Here is a 24894-nt window from a genome sequence, read left to right as displayed (position 1 = left end):
GTTTTTAACCTTACCAACGTGCTAGACCCCAAGGGAGCAGCTAGGGGCCCGGTCTTCTCTGCCCTCGCCAAATACTTACTAGATTGTCAGATAACTGACAAAATCTAGGTCATTGGGGGAGGGAGAGCAGCCAACACCCACCTAATTATACAGTCTTGTGACTGTTTTCTTTTAAAAATGTGTAATCTCTGCACAAACCTGATGTAATCAAATAATTGTGTTGGATTTGTGTCGCTTTTACACAACCTTTATTTTAGTTTTTAATGGGTTTATTGTTCTACCCCGCCCTTTCTAAATCAGGCCAATGGCATTGACCTGGTCTTCTTTATTTTAATTCATTTTTTATGAGAGCATGACGTTAGTCCACCATTTACATTTTTTAGTTTTTTAATATAATCATATTTTATGGCATTTCTTACTACAAGAAAGGACGAGGCTGTCCAGTAACCTGGGATTGTTGGCTGCATTGCACCCCCTCCCTTCCTCTTTGACACCCCACCCTTTCCCCTTCAAACTCGAAGAACCATGTCGGACTGGAGTGCACGGTGCAGGGCCTTATACCATGCTAAAACCCGTTTTTAGCCCTATCTAGGACAAAGTATTGTCGACCTTGTTGAAAGTACTAATCTTGTACCTTGGAGTACATTAAGGATTATTATAACTGCTATCTTGTGTGGCAATTTCCTTATTTTTGTGAACACTGCTATTTCATATAGCAAATTGCCTTAATTTTATTATTATTGCATTAACTCATGTTAAAATTGCTACTTTAATAGCAAATATACTAATTTTTATATTAAATTGCTATTTTATATAGCAAATTGCCTCGGTTTTACTGCCTAATTGTCATTATAGATACCATATAATGTACTTTAGTATTATTTCCTCCAATGTTATCATCAGTATACTAATAATATTGGATAGATTAGAGCTTTTAGGGTTTATCTTAACGTATCTAGGTAATATTTGGTCTTTTTACCATTTTACATCTTACCATTATCAATTTTCCTTCAATAGTATACAAACTATTTTTCATTTACCGTGCACTCCCTCTGGTCCAGGGGAAACAACCATTGTAGACTTCATCATAACAATTACCTTAGTACAACTGAGTGACACCACCCCTGCTGGCCCTTCTTTTCCCCCACCCACATCGGCCTACACTTCCATAAAAATCTCTCCTTCTTTCAACCCTCCAGGGTGGCAACATGTATTTTAAATATATAAATGCCTATAGTCCTGTACATATTGTAAATAATGTACATCTTGTACAAATTTAGCTGTCTGTCTTATTTTTAACTGTAAAGTACATTGTCTTACCCTTAATTTTTATGTGGCCCTATGAAGGTGACCGTTTGGAGACACGTAAGTTATTGCCCTTAACATATAAGGGTTTATTACTAAACCCACTTTTAAATATTGTTTTAATGCCACTCTGGGGGGATCTCTCTTTCCCATAGCCCAATCCTCCTTAAGTTCCATACAGACAGGGTCTTATGTTGGAGCATTACGGCTATATTCCCTGTCTGCAAGTGTTCAACATTGAGCCACATACATAAACTTGTACTCATTAATTTTTTATCAACTCAATACTCAATTGCAATATTAATATATAATTGAGAGTTACACACTCTATGTGATATCATATATTGTCTTTTTTTCTTTTTTTCCTTTCCTTCTCATATAATTGCATTTGCACATGCAACTTCACTCTACATTTGAGAGCTGTTAAATCAGGCTCTGGCATCTCTATTAATAAATGTTCTTAGATATAAACATATCTCTCTTATGATTAGATCTTGTTGTTTGGCGCTTAGCTTAAACTTTAAACATACACATAAAAATGGTACTTGACTATGCATGTAAACATATTGTGGCAATGTTCAACCACTTCGTGATCTGGAAAACCCTCAAATATTATTATTTTGTTACACAAACATATTACACATCTGTGTATTCCTTTTTCTATAATTAATATATTAAAATAGTCCTATTTGGATTCAATTTTTTAAACCACAGATCACAAAGTCTAAAGACTCCAACAAACCCATTGCAGTATATACTGAACAGTGGGTCTGGTAATGATGCTGCCACATACAACAGTATGTGTGTTTTCACCATCTTTACTTATAAAAATTGGGCTATTCTTTCTCTCTCTCCTCCTTAAAAAACAATACAAAGAATAACATACAATAACAACATCATATGAATGATATAAATTAATAATAAGTACAGTATACTAAAAAACAACTCCATGTTCTTTTGGATTAACTCATTCTTTTTCTTTCATTTATATTTTTGCATATAAACCATTATTGTTTACTTTTTCTTAAAAGTACAAAGTCAGCCGTGGGAAAATCTATTTTAAAAACGGATTGACCTACTGGCAATCCTTAATAAGAAATTTCGGCCAATCAGCGCCATCGTTGTATAAACGCATCAACCAATTAAAACGCCGCTTTTTTAACCGCGTTAGGCCTATTCACTGTATAGCACTGCGTCTTTTTAACGCTTCATATAAAGGTTATATATTTTTAAACCAATAGATTTTTATTAAGGCACCGCACCAACACTGCAAAGTTTTATATTTATACCAATGGTACAGCCCAGTAAAATCGGGCTGTCCATTTTATGGCCGTTTTCGGCTTTTTATGCAGAGTTCTATGTTAAGCAGTGTGCTCGGGCAATGGTTTTTAACCGAAGTCCCGAGGGTAAATAACCCCAATAGTCAGTCGGTAACTGATTAGATAATTGATTGCACTTTGGATTATAAGCAATACTCAGTGTACAAACACATGGTCAGCGTGTTAATTCTACGTATGTCTGTCAATAAACCGGGCTACCGCTCTTATAGATTTATAGTAGCCCGGCGGGCGTCAGCTGGAAAATTTCAGTAGCCCGATGAAAAAATTCGGTAGCCCCCGGGCTCCGGGCAATGGATTTGTCGGACACTGTCATTAGGTCACATGACACCCTTGATTATGGCCCGTTTGTTGTTGAATTGATGATTAAAGTAATAATTGAAAGTTCATTTCCTTATTTTTTATAACAGTCTTTACGAACTCCAGGTTCTTCTGCTAGGAAGTGCCTTTAATGATTTACTAGTAATTCAAATATTATCTGTATATAAGTTGTGTGTTAGTTTCTTCACGTTAAAACAGGCCGACTTTGTCCGCGATTTACAGGCCGACTCTGACCCTGCCATAAACTATTTTATATATTATTAGAAACTGTGGAGGATCTTCTTTACAATGGTACCATTATAATTAATATCGGACGAATAATAATGCATTTATAACCATTTATATCGGTTCCGGGTTTTCTTTACGGCATTTGCGCGTGTAAAAAACGTTAAAACAGGCCGACTTTTTCCGCGATTTACAGGCCGACTACGACCCTGCCATAAAATATTTTGACATGGTTAGAAACTGTAGAGGATCTTCTTTACAACGGTACCATTATAATTACTATCGGACGAATAATAATGCATTTATAACCATTTATATCGGTTCCGGGTTTTGTTTACGGCATTTGCGTGTGTAAAAAAAAACGTTAAAACAGGCCGACTTTGTCCGTAATTTACAGGCCGACTACGACCCTGCCATAAAATATTTTGATATGGTTAGAAACTGTAGAGGATCTTCTTTACAACGGTACCATTATAATTAATATCGGACGAATAATAATGCATTTCTAACCATTTATATTGGTTCCGGGTTTTACCTAAAAGATTTCCGGGTTTTCCGAATATTTCCGGGTTTTATACCTGCTCAAAATCATCTACAATATAATTAAGTTAAAATGAACAACACAAGTTTTAACCAAAAATAAAACAATTCAAATGTGTCTATGCTACTTAGTTTATATACAACAAATCAATACACCTACGCTTTCCATGCGGTTATGTTATGTGACGTTTTACATAAGCAGCAAGTTTTTCGCGTGCTTTTTAGTGGAACAAAGAATGAACTGACACACAAAATATACATGACTTGTGCCCTGTTGATTTGAAGCTAGAATTTGATAACATGCCGTTGACATTAAAATTCAAAAGCGTGTTTCGGATTACAATTTATTTAATGTATAAGAGAAAGCAACAAAACATTTACAGTTTTAGGTGAGTAAATAAATAATAATTGGTTAAACTTCTTAACTTGATGAAATAAATGTTATTAATGATAGTATGAAGATTACACTGGGTTGCCATCATCATGCTTCCAAGTAGTTGGCCATGATTTTTTCGCGGAGGAGTACACCATACTGACTGATTAGTTTGGTAGGTACAGCAACGCCACAGAACCACTGAAACTATCTATTGATAGTGACTTTGGGTTTTTCATGAACAACTGAATCACATTCTTTTGCATCTTCAGTGCCATGGAGTCATACTTTTATACTATACTACTTGTTCAGTAGACGTATTTAACCAATTTCGGTGTAAAATGAACACAGCCAAACAAATTATCGGTACTGATTATCAATCGTGCATTTACACAATTCTGACTTTTTAAATTGGGGATTATGTATCAAATATTGAGTCCAGTTAATAATTGTCAGATGTTTAAAGCACGTTTTCATCGACGGTCTATAGTCTACTGAGGCAAACCTTGTTCAGTAGGAGGCAGGTTATCCTATGGAACACGAGGATCAAGAGCCCCGATTTAGACCATTGATATTATTACTTTCAAGCACGGCTTCAGTTAAAAGAGTGTTTGGTTTAATACACTAGTTGATTACTGTTGATAGCAACAGGATTTTGCAGGAAATCATTCACCACTTTCATGTTAATATGCAACTTATTATTTGAACATGTTTTCTTAAGTTTTAAGCATAATTAATAAATTATCAATTTGCATAAAAACACCGCTAATTTTCCCAATTTGGCCGGTACCGGCACCATTCGGAATGATTCCCAAAGTAGTGAGGAAAAACGCTGCCTACAGGTTCTGGAGGGGAAAACTTAAAAGAAGCAGAGAGGAGCAGCCAGCCATTTCTTTACTTATGTGCTAGCCTAACAAAGGAAAATAATGGTGGTCTGCAGGTTAAAGTAATAACTCAGCTGTAACATTAGTATTAAATGAATATGTGCCACTTTGGGTTGTGTAAAAGAAACACACTTCCTTGCACATTCATTTCGAACATATAAACGTTACAGTTTCATATGCTTATGTGAAGCTGCAACGAATTTAGCCAAAAAAATGTGAATTGCAATTAAATGAATGTGTGCCACTTGAGGTTGTGTAAAAGCAAACAAATTATTAACTTTCTTCCTTGTACATTAATTTAGGAACATATAAACGTTCCAGTTTTATATGCTTTATTAATATGTGAATCTGCAACTAATTTATCCAAATAAAAATTTGTCACAAAAGTCTCCTTTAAGTTTAATTGACTAATTTGATACTATAGACAATCCCAGAATCAATAAATTGACCGCCGCCATATTGTCTATCACGGACCCAATCCATTACGGTACTGAAGGATCTGGTAGACTACACTGTTAAGATCTCACAATAAACACAGATCGGACACATAAATGAATAATATTTCACATTGTTAAACAAGACCACCGCATAACGGGTGCCACGCTCGGCGCCAAAAGCTTTTTTTAGAGGTCACAATGACCGTGACCTTTGACCTAGTGACCCAAAATGGGTGTGGCGTGTAGAACTCATCAAGGCGCATCTACACATGAAGTTTCAAAGTTGTCGGTGGAATTAGCACTTTGATTTTAGAGCCAATGTAAAGGTTTTAGCACGACGCCGGCGAACAGCTGACCACAAGCAGGCTATGACAATTCCTCGGGTTTTCTCCTAAAACAGCCTCGCAAAAAATATAAGTAAACTAAAAATAATACACAATAGATTTCTAACATAATATGCGTCTATACAACAATATTCAGCGTCTACATGTCATGTTTAAGGCCGAAATAGTTGCGTTTTTTAAGTACTCCTTTCACTTACCCCTTTGCTTAAAACACAATAATTTCTTTATTGAATGTAATTATTCGAATATAATATTAAAGGTGATATCAGCATCTAAAGTATGAAGTAAACTTTATAGTTCCGGAGATATTATTTAGCGAAATTTTGAAAGATTTATTGCCGAGGTACACAATTTTATTTTATACACACGCACACACCTATAAGATTTATGACCGATGCAGCCTTTTTTTATTGAATAGTACATTATATTTGTTTTTCTAAACATTTATAATTTCTTTATTACCGGTAATACATTTTATTTCTTATTTGAGTCTCATGTTGAAAGGTAATTCAAAAATCTATAGCCGAAATAAAGATTGCGATTTTAACTAAAATTGGTCCAGAAATATTTATAAGCGTAACTCAGTAAGATTTCAGGTAGAGGCAAACTTTTTTTATTATTAAGTATCTGGTTTAGTCTAAAACTAGTGTTTTTTATTAATATCTTTATTTAACAAATCGCTTTAATTCAAGCTACCGGTAATTTTTTTATCTCTAGCCGGAAATGAATTTTGTGAATTTTTACTAGTACAGGAGATATTCATAAGCGACAATGTGTATGATGTAAGAACATGACAGAGTTTGTTTTTTCCTGGAAAAGTGCATAACTGCATTTGCCTTTCACTTTATTTTTATTTTATTATTTAAGTAACAATTTACTGGTAAAATCAAAGTGTATAGCAAAAAAATAGTTTGTGTGTTATTCTCAATATTTACTTAACTGATTTGTTGCTTTTTTGTTTTCTTAATAAAATATAAATTAACGATAAAAATGTTTAACATGATACTGTTACATATGGAGCCTTAAGCAAACTTAAATAGTTCCAAAAATGTTCGATACATGCCATAAACATATTAATTTCTTTACTAATTTTTCACTGCAAAGTTAAGATTTAAAATAAACACTTAAATCTCATACAAAAAAGTGATGTTTTCCTTTGTTAATTACGGATTGCCATTTTAAGCAAGATAATCGTCATGAAAAAACCCATCTGTGATGAAAATCTTTAACATTTTGCCATAACTATTGCAATATTGAAGATAGCAACTTTATATTTGGCATGCATGTGTATCTCATGGAGCTGCACATTTTGAGTGGTGAAAGGTCAAGGTCATCCTTCAAGGTCAAAGGTCAAAAAAAATAATTCAAAGCGGCGCAGAAGGGGACATAGTGTTTCCGACAAACACATTTCTTGTTTGTTTACATATAAAGTTCTATCCTTTTGAAACTTCAATGGATGTTTTATATCATCAAGGGCCAGAACCCCATTGAGAGTGAAGAAAATTTGTCCAACTTATTGTTGAAAAGGAGCCATTTGAAGTTTAAATTTTACGTTTCTTCTTGTTTATGCGAAAAATTTCCCATTTTGGGTCTGTTTATTTAAAACTTACTCAGATTGTTCATACTATCAAGGGCTTGAGCCCTATTGATTCCAGCCAGTAGTGATTCAGGCCCTCATGGGCCTCTTGTTTATGTGATAAAGTCCATAATTTTCATCCAATTCTTGGCAAACTTGCAGTGTCTTTGTATCAATAAGAACTCAAACCCTTTTTTAGCGAGGCTGTTTTCGGAGAAAACCCCAGGTATTGTCATAGCCTGCTCGCCGTCCACCGGCGTCGTGCTAAAACCTTTACATTGGCTCTAAAATCAAAGTGCTTCCACCGACAACTTTGAAACTTCATGTGTAGATGCACCTTGATGAGTTCTACACGCCACATCCATTTTGGGTCACTAGGTCAAAGGTCAAGGTCACTGTGACCTCTAAAAAAAAATTCTGACAAGCTTTCACAGCCGAGCGTGTTACCCGTTATGCGGTGCTCTTGTTAAAAAGAGCAATATCGAAGCAATAAGTCCAGAATGACTTACCCTTGAATATGAGACAATTTTGAAATCCTGCTTGTTTACACAATTAATTCCACAGTTTTCATCCAATTATTTCCCAATTTGCACAGTATCTTTATATCAATGAGGACTTGAACCATATTGAATATGAGCAGTATCGGAGAAATAAGTACACAATAATCTCCCCTTGAATTTAAGAAAATTCTCCTTGTTTGCTCGATTAAGTACACAGTTTCCATCTTGCACAGTGTTTATAGCAGTAGAGCGATTCAGGCCCTCATGGGCCTCTTGTTAATATACAGAAGGCCACTGTTAACCAGTCCACTAATGATCTGATCCTATCTGGTAGTCACTCTTTTATTTCATTTTTCACTTTGCGCATTAGTGCCCTGTTTTACTATCACCAGTGTTTTATCAGCTTCAATATTTTATTACTGGTGTTTAACAAAAGGTTAACAGGGGCAATCTGGTTTTAATGATGTATGTCAATGAAACATGTACCTGTAAAAAAGGCAATAGTTTTAATCGTAATATCACACATTTAAAATGCCTATTTCAAATCTATAAGATTGGCCATGCATGTTTGTAAATTGTGTTATTTTTATGTATTTTATTGTAAATGTCATGGATGAGACAATAAACTTTGAAACCTCTGTGATCGAGGCGCGAAAGCATTCCCTCAGTGTGAGACAATGTCCCAAGGGTGGATTAAAAGTGTTAATGGTATGTCTGTGATACCACAATCTTCACAAATCTAGATGCTGTTATTAAGATAAGATACAATGCGTCATCTTCAAATAACATGTTAAATGACAATCAATGCCTAATTCATGCTGAGATTTATAACTCTTAAAAAATTGCAGATAAGCCTTGTTCAGGGATCGAAAAATTGTTTTTCAGCAACTTGCCCTGCAGGGTGAGTAGCTAAGAATTTCCACTTGCCCTGCTGAAATATGTACTTGCCCTGCAATTTATTGAAAACAAGTAATGCGTTTGTCAGAAACACTATGTCCCCTTCTGCGCCGCTTCGATTTAGTTTTTTTTACCTGTTACCTTGAAGGATGACCTTGACCTTTTGCCACTCAAAATGTGCAGCTCCATGAGATACACATGCATGCCAAATATGAAGTTGCTATCTTCAATATAGACAAAGTTATTGCAAAATGTTAAAGTTGGCGCAAACAGACAGACAGACCAACAGACAGGGCAAAAACAAAATGTCCCCAACTATAGTGGTGGGGGACATAAAAATCAGTAACTAATGTTTTATTGTGATTTTACATTGGTTATAAAATAGTTAGTGTTAACTCATGAACTTCAATAAAGTTAATAAACTGTTTTAACACACTTTTAACTTGTTTGTTTTTCATTTAGTGCAGTGTGCAATAGTCAACATCCGATTTATATTTAATCGCCGATTAAACGTTGTTTTGTTTGGCAAAAATGTTTTAAAACTGGAAATTTTAATCTTTTCGGCCAGAAATGCCACTTGCCCTGCAGGACGAGCGCTGCCGGAATATTCACTTGCCCGGAGCCGATTTCTACTCGTTATTACGAGCAGGCGAGTGGATTTGTCGATCCCTGTTGTTTCTATTAATCACCAAATAACTGATAAAAAATACTTATTTAAAAAATACAAACTATTATGTGATAATCAGATAGAACACAGAAACTATTGAAATCTTCAAATATATTAAATATAATCACTTCACTACCTTTTTATTGTTCAGGTGCCTATACAAACAAAAAGTCCCCTGTATCGTTATTCAGTACCGTAATGGCAGCGCAGGTGAGTGTTCAGCGGCGGTAATACGGGAATTATTGATTTTTGGGATTGTCTATTAGGAGACAAGTGCCATGTCCAATAAAAGATGATTATAATATTAGGATAAACAATCGATCCTGAAAGTAAAGATTTGAGTTTTCTCTATATTTTTAGGACAAAAACAAACAAATGATTTGAAACAGGACTGTCTTCAATTACTAATACCGGCAAAAGCCCGCGAAGCGTGCGTTGACCGTTTATACATATGGAAATTTATGCGGGCAAAAGCCCGCGAAGCGTGCATTGACTGTTCATACATATGGAAATTTAGACATAAAATTACATAAGAATACCACATAGGGAAACATCTCAAAAAAATTTGCCACATGACATATATTTTCGCGATGCTATTTATGACCTTGAACAAAACAAAAACACTTTGACATATGCTAAATCACATGTAAATACATACCTCAGGAAAAATTATATCAATGACATCATAATTGTGTAGCAAATCGCACTAAATATTTTCGCATTATTTGATTTTCTTCGCAACCGTTCCAGAACTAAGTCATTACTCAATTATCTCCCCTGAAGTTTTACAGTCAACTCGTACCTAAGTCAACTCGCACTGTAGTCAACTCGCACGTTTTTTGGTCAACTCGCACGGAAGTCAACTCGTACCTAAGTCAACTCGCACGGTAGTCAAAATATTGATGTATTAATGTGTTCTAAATGAGTTATTTATACATAAAACAAATGAGTAATACTTTAAGAGTTTAGTTCAATACTTTTTATTGAAAAATATTCACAAAATAACAAAAAAAAAAAATTTCACAAAATATTGTTTACACCATGGTAACGTTATCAGCACATTAAAAAAGACATTTTAAGTACTTTTAAAAATACATTTTTTAACTATTATTTTAATTTTTATTACACTATTAACACACATTATCAAAGCTTTATATATGTACACAAGTAGACATACATCTATATACTTTTATTTTAATATTTATTTCAATATATTTACACACAGTATCATAGCTTTACAATATTACACCAGTAGACATACATCTACATACTTTTATTTTAATATTTATTTCAATATTTAGTATAGACCCTGCATGTCCTAGGTGCCAGGAACCTCTCACTGCGCCCCACATGCTGCTACACTGTCCTAACCATAAGGCGCAGAGGGACCACCTTGAAGCTGCATTGCACTCCCATGGACTAGTTTTTAACCTTACCAACGTGCTAGACCCCAAGGGAGCAGCTAGGGGCCCGGTCTTCTCTGCCCTCGCCAAATACTTACTAGATTGTCAGATAACTGACAAAATCTAGGTCATTTGGGGAGGGAGAGCAGCCAACACCCACCTAATTATACAGTCTTGTGACTGTTTTCTTTTAAAAATGTGTAATCTCTGCACAAACCTGATGTAATCAAATAATTGTGTTGGATTTGTGTCGCTTTTACACAACCTTTATTTTAGTTTTTAATGGGTTTATTGTTCTACCCCGCCCTTTCTAAATCAGGCCAATGGCATTGACCTGGTCTTCTTTATTTTAATTCATTTTTTATGAGAGCATGACGTTAGTCCACCATTTACATTTTTTAGTTTTTTAATATAATCATATTTTATGGCATTTCTTACTACAAGAAAGGACGAGGCTGTCCAGTAACCTGGGATTGTTGGCTGCATTGCACCCCCTCCCTTCCTCTTTGACACCCCACCCTTTCCCCTTCAAACTCGAAGAACCATGTCGGACTGGAGTGCACGGTGCAGGGCCTTATACCATGCTAAAACCCGTTTTTAGCCCTATCTAGGACAAAGTATTGTCGACCTTGTTGAAAGTACTAATCTTGTACCTTGGAGTACATTAAGGATTATTATAACTGCTATCTTGTGTGGCAATTTCCTTATTTTTGTGAACACTGCTATTTCATATAGCAAATTGCCTTAATTTTATTATTATTGCATTAACTCATGTTAAAATTGCTACTTTAATAGCAAATATCCTAATTTTTATATTAAATTGCTATTTTATATAGCAAATTGCCTCGGTTTTACTGCCTAATTGTCATTATAGATACCATATAATGTACTTTAGTATTATTTCCTCCAATGTTATCATCAGTATACTAATAATATTGGATAGATTAGAGCTTTTAGGGTTTATCTTAACGTATCTAGGTAATATTTGGTCTTTTTACCATTTTACATCTTACCATTATCAATTTTCCTTCAATAGTATACAAACTATTTTTCATTTACCGTGCACTCCCTCTGGTCCAGGGGAAACAACCATTGTAGACTTCATCATAACAATTACCTTAGTACAACTGAGTGACACCACCCCTGCTGGCCCTTCTTTTCCCCCACCCACATCGGCCTACACTTCCATAAAAATCTCTCCTTCTTTCAACCCTCCAGGGTGGCAACATGTATTTTAAATATATAAATGCCTATAGTCCTGTACATATTGTAAATAATGTACATCTTGTACAAATTTAGCTGTCTGTCTTATTTTTAACTGTAAAGTACATTGTCTTACCCTTAATTTTTATGTGGCCCTATGAAGGTGACCGTTTGGAGACACGTAAGTTATTGCCCTTAACATATAAGGGTTTATTACTAAACCCACTTTTAAATATTGTTTTAATGCCACTCTGGGGGGATCTCTCTTTCCCATAGCCCAATCCTCCTTAAGTTCCATACAGACAGGGTCTTATGTTGGAGCATTACGGCTATATTCCCTGTCTGCAAGTGTTCAACATTGAGCCACATACATAAACTTGTACTCATTAATTTTTTATCAACTCAATACTCAATTGCAATATTAATATATAATTGAGAGTTACACACTCTATGTGATATCATATATTGTCTTTTTTTCTTTTTTTCCTTTCCTTCTCATATAATTGCATTTGCACATGCAACTTCACTCTACATTTGAGAGCTGTTAAATCAGGCTCTGGCATCTCTATTAATAAATGTTCTTAGATATAAACATATCTCTCTTATGATTAGATCTTGTTGTTTGGCGCTTAGCTTAAACTTTAAACATACACATAAAAATGGTACTTGACTATGCATGTAAACATATTGTGGCAATGTTCAACCACTTCGTGATCTGGAAAACCCTCAAATATTATTATTTTGTTACACAAACATATTACACATCTGTGTATTCCTTTTTCTATAATTAATATATTAAAATAGTCCTATTTGGATTCAATTTTTTAAACCACAGATCACAAAGTCTAAAGACTCCAACAAACCCATTGCAGTATATACTGAACAGTGGGTCTGGTAATGATGCTGCCACATACAACAGTATGTGTGTTTTCACCATCTTTACTTATAAAAATTGGGCTATTCTTTCTCTCTCTCCTCCTTAAAAAACAATACAAAGAATAACATACAATAACAACATCATATGAATGATATAAATTAATAATAAGTACAGTATACTAAAAAACAACTCCATGTTCTTTTGGATTAACTCATTCTTTTTCTTTCATTTATATTTTTGCATATAAACCATTATTGTTTACTTTTTCTTAAAAGTACAAAGTCAGCCGTGGGAAAATCTATTTTAAAAACGGATTGACCTACTGGCAATCCTTAATAAGAAATTTCGGCCAATCAGCGCCATCGTTGTATAAACGCATCAACCAATTAAAACGCCGCTTTTTTAACCGCGTTAGGCCTATTCACTGTATAGCACTGCGTCTTTTTAACGCTTCATATAAAGGTTATATATTTTTAAACCAATAGATTTTTATTAAGGCACCGCACCAACACTGCAAAGTTTTATATTTATACCAATGGTACAGCCCAGTAAAATCGGGCTGTCCATTTTATGGCCGTTTTCGGCTTTTTATGCAGAGTTCTATGTTAAGCAGTGTGCTCGGGCAATGGTTTTTAACCGAAGTCCCGAGGGTAAATAACCCCAATAGTCAGTCGGTAACTGATTAGATAATTGATTGCACTTTGGATTATAAGCAATACTCAGTGTACAAACACATGGTCAGCGTGTTAATTCTACGTATGTCTGTCAATAAACCGGGCTACCGCTCTTATAGATTTATAGTAGCCCGGCGGGCGTCAGCTGGAAAATTTCAGTAGCCCGATGAAAAAATTCGGTAGCCCCCGGGCTCCGGGCAATGGATTTGTCGGACACTGTCATTAGGTCACATGACACCCTTGATTATGGCCCGTTTGTTGTTGAATTGATGATTAAAGTAATAATTGAAAGTTCATTTCCTTATTTTTTATAACAGTCTTTACGAACTCCAGGTTCTTCTGCTAGGAAGTGCCTTTAATGATTTACTAGTAATTCAAATATTATCTGTATATAAGTTGTGTGTTAGTTTCTTCACGTTAAAACAGGCCGACTTTGTCCGCGATTTACAGGCCGACTCTGACCCTGCCATAAACTATTTTATATATTATTAGAAACTGTGGAGGATCTTTTTTACAATGGTACCATTATAATTAATATCGGACGAATAATAATGCATTTATAACCATTTATATCGGTTCCGGGTTTTCTTTACGGCATTTGCGCGTGTAAAAAACGTTAAAACAGGCCGACTTTTTCCGCGATTTACAGGCCGACTACGACCCTGCCATAAAATATTTTGACATGGTTAGAAACTGTAGAGGATCTTCTTTACAACGGTACCATTATAATTACTATCGGACGAATAATAATGCATTTATAACCATTTATATCGGTTCCGGGTTTTGTTTACGGCATTTGCGTGTGTAAAAAAAAACGTTAAAACAGGCCGACTTTGTCCGTAATTTACAGGCCGACTACGACCCTGCCATAAAATATTTTGATATGGTTAGAAACTGTAGAGGATCTTCTTTACAACGGTACCATTATAATTAATATCGGACGAATAATAATGCATTTCTAACCATTTATATTGGTTCCGGGTTTTACCTAAAAGATTTCCGGGTTTTCCGAATATTTCCGGGTTTTATACCTGCTCAAAATCATCTACAATATAATTAAGTTAAAATGAACAACACAAGTTTTAACCAAAAATAAAACAATTCAAATGTGTCTATGCTACTTAGTTTATATACAACAAATCAATACACCTACGCTTTCCATGCGGTTATGTTATGTGACGTTTTACATAAGCAGCAAGTTTTTCGCGTGCTTTTTAGTGGAACAAAGAATGAACTGACACACAAAATATACATGACTTGTGCCCTGTTGATTTGAAGCTAGAATTTGATAACATGCCGTTGACATTAAAATTCAAAAGCGTGTTTCGGATTACAATTTATTTAATGTATAAGAGAAAGCAACAAAACATTTACAGTTTTAGGTGAGTAAATAAATAATAATTGGTTAAACTTCTTAACTTGATGAAATAAATGTTATTAATGATAGTATGAAGATTACACTGGGTTGCCATCATCATGCTTCCAAGTAGTTGGCCATGATTTTTTCGCGGAGGAGTACACCATACTGACTGATTAGTTTGGTAGGTACAGCAACGCCACAGAACCACTGAAACTATCTATTGATAGTGACTTTGGGTTTTTCATGAACAACTGAATCACATTCTTTTGCATCTTCAGTGCCATGGAGTCATACTTTTATACTATACTACTTGTTCAGTAGACGTATTTAACCAATTTCGGTGTAAAATGAACACAGCCAAACAAATTATCGGTACTGATTATCAATCGTGCATTTACACAATTCTGACTTTTTAAATTGGGGATTATGTATCAAATATTGAGTCCAGTTAATAATTGTCAGATGTTTAAAGCACGTTTTCATCGACGGTCTATAGTCTACTGAGGCAAACCTTGTTCAGTAGGAGGCAGGTTATCCTATGGAACACGAGGATCAAGAGCCCCGATTTAGACCATTGATATTATTACTTTCAAGCACGGCTTCAGTTAAAAGAGTGTTTGGTTTAATACACTAGTTGATTACTGTTGATAGCAACAGGATTTTGCAGGAAATCATTCACCACTTTCATGTTAATATGCAACTTATTATTTGAACATGTTTTCTTAAGTTTTAAGCATAATTAATAAATTATCAATTTGCATAAAAACACCGCTAATTTTCCCAATTTGGCCGGTACCGGCACCATTCGGAATGATTCCCAAAGTAGTGAGGAAAAACGCTGCCTACAGGTTCTGGAGGGGAAAACTTAAAAGAAGCAGAGAGGAGCAGCCAGCCATTTCTTTACTTATGTGCTAGCCTAACAAAGGAAAATAATGGTGGTCTGCAGGTTAAAGTAATAACTCAGCTGTAACATTAGTATTAAATGAATATGTGCCACTTTGGGTTGTGTAAAAGAAACACACTTCCTTGCACATTCATTTCGAACATATAAACGTTACAGTTTCATATGCTTATGTGAAGCTGCAACGAATTTAGCCAAAAAAATGTGAATTGCAATTAAATGAATGTGTGCCACTTGAGGTTGTGTAAAAGCAAACAAATTATTAACTTTCTTCCTTGTACATTAATTTAGGAACATATAAACGTTCCAGTTTTATATGCTTTATTAATATGTGAATCTGCAACTAATTTATCCAAATAAAAATTTGTCACAAAAGTCTCCTTTAAGTTTAATTGACTAATTTGATACTATAGACAATCCCAGAATCAATAAATTGACCGCCGCCATATTGTCTATCACGGACCCAATCCATTACGGTACTGAAGGATCTGGTAGACTACACTGTTAAGATCTCACAATAAACACAGATCGGACACATAAATGAATAATATTTCACATTGTTAAACAAGACCACCGCATAACGGGTGCCACGCTCGGCGCCAAAAGCTTTTTTTAGAGGTCACAATGACCGTGACCTTTGACCTAGTGACCCAAAATGGGTGTGGCGTGTAGAACTCATCAAGGCGCATCTACACATGAAGTTTCAAAGTTGTCGGTGGAATTAGCACTTTGATTTTAGAGCCAATGTAAAGGTTTTAGCACGACGCCGGCGAACAGCTGACCACAAGCAGGCTATGACAATTCCTCGGGTTTTCTCCTAAAACAGCCTCGCAAAAAATATAAGTAAACTAAAAATAATACACAATAGATTTCTAACATAATATGCGTCTATACAACAATATTCAGCGTCTACATGTCATGTTTAAGGCCGAAATAGTTGCGTTTTTTAAGTACTCCTTTCACTTACCCCTTTGCTTAAAACACAATAATTTCTTTATTGAATGTAATTATTCGAATATAATATTAAAGGTGATATCAGCATCTAAAGTATGAAGTAAACTTTATAGTTCCGGAGATATTATTTAGCGAAATTTTGAAAGATTTATTGCCGAGGTACACAATTTTATTTTATACACACGCACACACCTATAAGATTTATGACCGATGCAGCCTTTTTTTATTGAATAGTACATTATATTTGTTTTTCTAAACATTTATAATTTCTTTATTACCGGTAATACATTTTATTTCTTATTTGAGTCTCATGTTGAAAGGTAATTCAAAAATCTATAGCCGAAATAAAGATTGCGATTTTAACTAAAATTGGTCCAGAAATATTTATAAGCGTAACTCAGTAAGATTTCAGGTAGAGGCAAACTTTTTTTTATTATTAAGTATCTGGTTTAGTCTAAAACTAGTGTTTTTTATTAATATCTTTATTTAACAAATCGCTTTAATTCAAGCTACCGGTAATTTTTTTATCTCTAGCCGGAAATGAATTTTGTGAATTTTTACTAGTACAGGAGATATTCATAAGCGACAATGTGTATGATGTAAGAACATGACAGAGTTTGTTTTTTCCTGGAAAAGTGCATAACTGCATTTGCCTTTCACTTTATTTTTATTTTATTATTTAAGTAACAATTTACTGGTAAAATCAAAGTGTATAGCAAAAAAATAGTTTGTGTGTTATTCTCAATATTTACTTAACTGATTTGTTGCTTTTTTGTTTTCTTAATAAAATATAAATTAACGATAAAAATGTTTAACATGATACTGTTACATATGGAGCCTTAAGCAAACTTAAATAGTTCCAAAAATGTTCGATACATGCCATAAACATATTAATTTCTTTACTAATTTTTCACTGCAAAGTTAAGATTTAAAATAAACACTTAAATCTCATACAAAAAAGTGATGTTTTCCTTTGTTAATTACGGATTGCCATTTTAAGCAAGATAATCGTCATGAAAAAACCCATCTGTGATGAAAATCTTTAACATTTTGCCATAACTATTGCAATATTGAAGATAGCAACTTTATATTTGGCATGCATGTGTATCTCATGGAGCTGCACATTTTGAGTGGTGAAAGGTCAAGGTCATCCTTCAAGGTCAAAGGTCAAAAAAAATAATTCAAAGCGGCGCAGAAGGGGACATAGTGTTTCCGACAAACACATTTCTTGTTTGTTTACATATAAAGTTCTATCCTTTTGAAACTTCAATGGATGTTTTATATCATCAAGGGCCAGAACCCCATTGAGAGTGAAGAAAATTTGTCCAACTTATTGTTGAAAAGGAGCCATTTGAAGTTTAAATTTTACGTTTCTTCTTGTTTATGCGAAAAATTTCCCATTTTGGGTCTGTTTATTTAAAACTTACTCAGATTGTTCATACTATCAAGGGCTTGAGCCCTATTGATTCCAGCCAGTAGTGATTCAGGCCCTCATGGGCCTCTTGTTTATGTGATAAAGTCCATAATTTTCATCCAATTCTTGGCAAACTTGCAGTGTCTTTGTATCAATAAGAACTCAAACCCTTTTTTAGCGAGGCTGTTTTCGGAGAAAACCCCAGGTATTGTCATAGCCTGCTCGCCGTCCACCGGCGTCGTGCTAAAACCTTTACATTGGCTCTAAAATCAAAGTGCTTCCACCGACAACTTTGAAACTTCATGTGTAGATGCACCTTGATGAGTTCTACACGCCACATCCATTTTGGGTCACTAGGTCAAAGGTCAAGGTCACTGTGACCTCTAAAAAAAATTCTGACAAGCTTTCACAGCCGAGCGTGTTACCCGTTATGCGGTGCTCTTGTTAAAAAGAGCAATATCGAAGCAATAAGTCCAGAATGACTTACCCTTGAATATGAGACAATTTTGAAATCCTGCTTGTTTACACAATTAATTCCACAGTTTTCATCCAATTATTTCCCAATTTGCACAGTATCTTTATATCAATGAGGACTTGAACCATATTGAATATGAGCAGTATCGGAGAAATAAGTACACAATAATCTCCCCTTGAATTTAAGAAAATTCTCCTTGTTTGCTCGATTAAGTACACAGTTTCCATCTTGCACAGTGTTTATAGCAGTAGAGCGATTCAGGCCCTCATGGGCCTCTTGTTAATATACAGAAGGCCACTGTTAACCAGTCCACTAATGATCTGATCCTATCTGGTAGTCACTCTTTTATTTCATTTTTCACTTTGCGCATTAGTGCCCTGTTTTACTATCACCAGTGTTTTATCAGCTTCAATATTTTATTACTGGTGTTTAACAAAAGGTTAACAGGGGCAATCTGGTTTTAATGATGTATGTCAATGAAACATGTACCTGTAAAAAAGGCAATAGTTTTAATCGTAATATCACACATTTAAAATGCCTATTTCAAATCTATAAGATTGGCCATGCATGTTTGTAAATTGTGTTATTTTTATGTATTTTATTGTAAATGTCATGGATGAGACAATAAACTTTGAAACCTCTGTGATCGAGGCGCGAAAGCATTCCCTCAGTGTGAGACAATGTCCCAAGGGTGGATTAAAAGTGTTAATGGTATGTCTGTGATACCACAATCTTCACAAATCTAGATGCTGTTATTAAGATAAGATACAATGCGTCATCTTCAAATAACATGTTAAATGACAATCAATGCCTAATTCATGCTGAGATTTATAACTCTTAAAAAATTGCAGATAAGCCTTGTTCAGGGATCGAAAAATTGTTTTTCAGCAACTTGCCCTGCAGGGTGAGTAGCTAAGAATTTCCACTTGCCCTGCTGAAATATGTACTTGCCCTGCAATTTATTGAAAACAAGTAATGCGTTTGTCAGAAACACTATGTCCCCTTCTGCGCCGCTTCGATTTAGTTTTTTTTACCTGTTACCTTGAAGGATGACCTTGACCTTTTGCCACTCAAAATGTGCAGCTCCATGAGATACACATGCATGCCAAATATGAAGTTGCTATCTTCAATATAGACAAAGTTATTGCAAAATGTTAAAGTTGGCGCAAACAGACAGACAGACCAACAGACAGGGCAAAAACAAAATGTCCCCAACTATAGTGGTGGGGGACATAAAAATCAGTAACTAATATGTTTTATTGTGATTTTACATTGGTTATAAAATAGTTAGTGTTAACTCATGAACTTCAATAAAGTTAATAAACTGTTTTAACACACTTTTAACTTGTTTGTTTTTCATTTAGTGCAGTGTGCAATAGTCAACATCCGATTTATATTTAATCGCCGATTAAACGTTGTTTTGTTTGGCAAAAATGTTTTAAAACTGGAAATTTTAATCTTTTCGGCCAGAAATGCCACTTGCCCTGCAGGACGAGCGCTGCCGGAATATTCACTTGCCCGGAGCCGATTTCTACTCGTTATTACGAGCAGGCGAGTGGATTTGTCGATCCCTGTTGTTTCTATTAATCACCAAATAACTGATAAAAAATACTTATTTAAAAAATACAAACTATTATGTGATAATCAGATAGAACACAGAAACTATTGAAATCTTCAAATATATTAAATATAATCACTTCACTACCTTTTTATTGTTCAGGTGCCTATACAAACAAAAAGTCCCCTGTATCGTTATTCAGTACCGTAATGGCAGCGCAGGTGAGTGTTCAGCGGCGGTAATACGGGAATTATTGATTTTTGGGATTGTCTATTAGGAGACAAGTGCCATGTCCAATAAAAGATGATTATAATATTAGGATAAACAATCGATCCTGAAAGTAAAGATTTGAGTTTTCTCTATATTTTTAGGTCAAAAACAAACAAATGATTTGAAACAGGACTGTCTTCAATTACTAATACCGGCAAAAGCCCGCGAAGCGTGCGTTGACCGTTTATACATATGGAAATTTATGCGGGCAAAAGCCCGCGAAGCGTGCATTGACTGTTCATACATATGGAAATTTAGACATAAAATTACATAAGAATACCACATAGGGAAACATCTCAAAAAAATTTGCCACATGACATATATTTTCGCGATGCTATTTATGACCTTGAACAAAACAAAAACACTTTGACATATGCTAAATCACATGTAAATACATACCTCAGGAAAAATTATATCAATGACATCATAATTGTGTAGCAAATCGCACTAAATATTTTCGCATTATTTGATTTTCTTCGCAACCGTTCCAGAACTTAGTCATTACTCAATTATCTCCCCTGAAGTTTTACAGTCAACTCGTACCTAAGTCAACTCGCACTGTAGTCAACTCGCACGTTTTTTGGTCAACTCGCACGGAAGTCAACTCGTACCTAAGTCAACTCGCACGGTAGTCAAAATATTGATGTATTAATGTGTTCTAAATGAGTTATTTATACATAAAACAAATGAGTAATACTTTAAGAGTTTAGTTCAATACTTTTTATTGAAAAATATTCACAAAATAACAAAAAAAAAAATTTTCACAAAATATTGTTTACACCATGGTAACGTTATCAGCACATTAAAAAAGACATTTTAAGTACTTTTAAAAATACATTTTTTAACTATTATTTTAATTTTTATTACACTATTAACACACATTATCAAAGCTTTATATATGTACACAAGTAGACATACATCTATATACTTTTATTTTAATATTTATTTCAATATATTTACACACAGTATCATAGCTTTACAATATTACACCAGTAGACATACATCTACATACTTTTATTTTAATATTTATTTCAATATTTACACACATTAACAAAGCTTTACAATATGTACACAATGAGACATACATTTATATATTTTTTTTAAAGATAGAAGTTTACGCACTTGCGTTAAGACCCGGTTTTTCAAAGCAATACTCATTTTGTTAACACATTTTCCATTTGTAAGTTCAATCATGCTTGTAATTTATGACGTTGTAGAAATATTTAATACATGAACAAATAGTAAATAGAAAATGGAATCAATAAACAAATAAATAATGCATGCACATATTTATTAATAACTATTAATTATTAAGAAGTTAATAATTTGTCATAAAACAATTAATGAAGATCCCGTTACGTATGGAAAACTTATTGCGCACACAATTATAGGAAAAAAACGTATAAAAATAATGTCAACGTGAGTACAAATACGTATAGCTTAGCTAAGTATCATATAAACCGCGCATATATGATTATCATACCTACATGTATTTAAACATGGTTGTACGAAACAATGATTAATTTTACAATAATTCTCAATCATACAATTTTTACAAGAATCAAATGTTTATTTATTTAATACTTTAATAAAATTTACCAACATTTTTAAAATTTGTACACGAGTTCTACATTAATTAATTAAATTGTATAGCATGAAAAAATTAAAAAAATATTTTTTAAGTATTCCATACTATAGCCTTATCTCTAGACAAACCCTATCAGTAATAGCCTTATCTACCCCTCGATAATCAGTACCCTCATCAGCTCTGAATGACTGACAGATTATCTGTTTACCTGGTATTGTAATTTTAGTGGTGTGAAATAGGGTATTGTTACTGATTGCCCTGGTGACAGCTGTTTTCAATATCTTTCATTGCTCATTAAAAGTAAAAAATTTAAGCTTATACAAAATTTATAACAATTAAATAGAAATTAGAATACAAATAATTAAAAAACAAAAAAACATGCACGCGGAAATAGAGCTCTACATAGACTTTCTACTATTATAAATCAACACGCGAACCATTAAACGTATTTGAATTAATAATTGCAAATTACATATATTCCGATATTGGTTCAAAATACTTGGATCGAGTGATAGCAGTATCACAAAAACAAACATTCATCTACAATACAAATAAACAACGTTTAGTTAATAACTTCAAGCAAAGCTGGTATATTGAGATAACTACTTGACTTTATGACAAATCAGAAATAAGAAATACAACACACCACTAACACGATTTCGATTATCTTCACATTAATTAGAAATCTAAAGAGGTCGTTATAATAACATAATACGCGAAAATAGAAAAATGTAAGTTATGCAACGGACACGCTATAGAAAATGAGTATCACTTTCCACTTGTTTGAAATATTATAGTATACAATGATATGAATGGTACTTGCCGGTTTCGCATGTTCGGTGTTGCCATTTTTGGCAACTATCGCATTCAATTGCTTGCTGCCTTGGACCCACATTCCTTGAACACAATATACACAGATAATCCATCACAAAAAAACGCATGAATTCACTATACGTATGTATTCCATAGCACAAATATGTTGATAATGATAACCTATTCTTAATTTAGTCGATTTATATACATAACTTTGATCTATTATGAAATAACCGCATGCAACAAACATCACCTAATTTTCGTTTTAATTTTATTTTATTTAACTTACACCTGATTACACTGTTCTGATTATAAAAGTCAAACATTTTAATTACAAGCTAAATTAACTTTAATTCAATCGTGCGCGGTATACAACACCCTTTACAACATTCGCCGTTTTGTGACAAACATTTAAGTATCACTGATTAATTATCATACCAATTTAGTTTTTTTTATTAATGCTTTGCCATTTTATTAATTGTTAATTATATATAAGACCTTTCACACCTATTACAAACATTCATATAACCCGTGAAAAACACCGACCACAAGTGTAAAAGAGCCATTAAATGTGACAACCGTATATTCAGATTATTAAAAATGGACATAATTATTATTATTTTTATTTATAAACTTCTTATAAACTACTGATCATATTACATCCTTCATCTATTTCTATATATTTTTTCCAGGCGTGCAAGTTGACTTCGAAAAGTGCGAGTTGACCAGAAATGCCGTGCGAGTTGACCAAAAAATGTGCGGATTGACTACCGCGCGAGTTGACTTAGGTACGAGTTGACCAGCACCCCACCCTGAATACTCATCTTCAGTGGGTATGAGCCGAAGACTGGTTTACTACATATAGTGACAGTCTTTACCAAACACAATTTACGTGAACATCCCGTCTTAAATATATTGCCAAATCTCAGATTTCTGTCGAATTTATTTGCTTTGATCTTTTCGATATCTTATTGTTATTATTATCCTGACAAATCGCAAACGCTTGTTAAAAAATTATTTGTTTTAAACATTATAGTTGGCATCTCTATTCTTCCAGTATTCTCGCGGTATTCCAATAACGACACCCTACTGTTTATTTGTCAGAATTCGTGAGGTATTTTCCATTCGCTCTCAGAAAGAAGTTTTACGTGTGATCATGAGCAATATTCTGGTAAGTTGTTGTTGTTATCCATCAGAAACACATTTGTTCACAAAATTTAAAGATATTCCGATCTAACTTTTTAGTCTTTTAGATTTAATTTTTAACATATTTATACCTCGTCTGCTTTACCGATATCCCGAAAGGTTACAAATCACTATAGTAAGTTAAGGCCTAAAACCACAAAATCTGATACCGTTGGATTTTCATACGACAATCGTACGTAAAAAAATCTTTCAGATTCGAAATCAACAAAAAACAAGACATTTATAAATTGTCTTTATTATTGATCAAATTCTAAGATATTTGTTGGTTTTCCGTTTTTAGAAGCTGTTCTGGCAAGGAAAGAGCTGGGCATCACACAAGCCATTCTATCCAGCAAACTGACAGTTTTGGTTTACAGAAATCAACAAAGGAGAGATTCCTGAACTATCAAAATTTCCAAGCTATACACACAGTTATTATCTGTGATGATCTTTATTGGTTCTGTTGGTTTACTTGGATGGAACATGTGTGAACTTTTAAAGAAGTTTGAAAAGTCTATATCTGTCTATCTATAAACGAAAATCAGCTATGGTATAATAAGATCATATGTGCAAACAATGTCAAAGGGTTGTTAAATTAAGAATTTGAAGGCAATTATGCTGTAAAAATATGAAAGTTCCCATTCAAATTTAGTCTGTATATCGACAAGTGTTTGGCAATAAATGTCAAACTAGTAATACAAAACTTACCACAAGTATGTAAAAGCACTAAGTACCTGTTGTGATCATTTTTAGTAAGATAGTATAATCAATGTGCAGGAACAAAAACTGTCACGTGACCACAAATGCGAACAA

At 34.0% G+C, this 24894-nt stretch overlaps 1 protein-coding gene across 1 annotated transcript in view; it reads right to left on the bottom strand.

The window, feature by feature from the left end:
• Positions 1–24894, bottom strand: part of LOC127877891 (uncharacterized) — a 70401-nt gene that overhangs the window by 37497 nt on the left and 8010 nt on the right. The gene's annotated exons all lie outside the window — the stretch shown is intronic.

Source organism: Dreissena polymorpha, chromosome 1, assembly GCF_020536995.1.
Source record: "Dreissena polymorpha isolate Duluth1 chromosome 1, UMN_Dpol_1.0, whole genome shotgun sequence".
Classification (NCBI taxonomy): domain Eukaryota; kingdom Metazoa; phylum Mollusca; class Bivalvia; order Myida; family Dreissenidae; genus Dreissena; species Dreissena polymorpha.
This window is presented reverse-complemented; position numbering and strand designations above follow the sequence as displayed.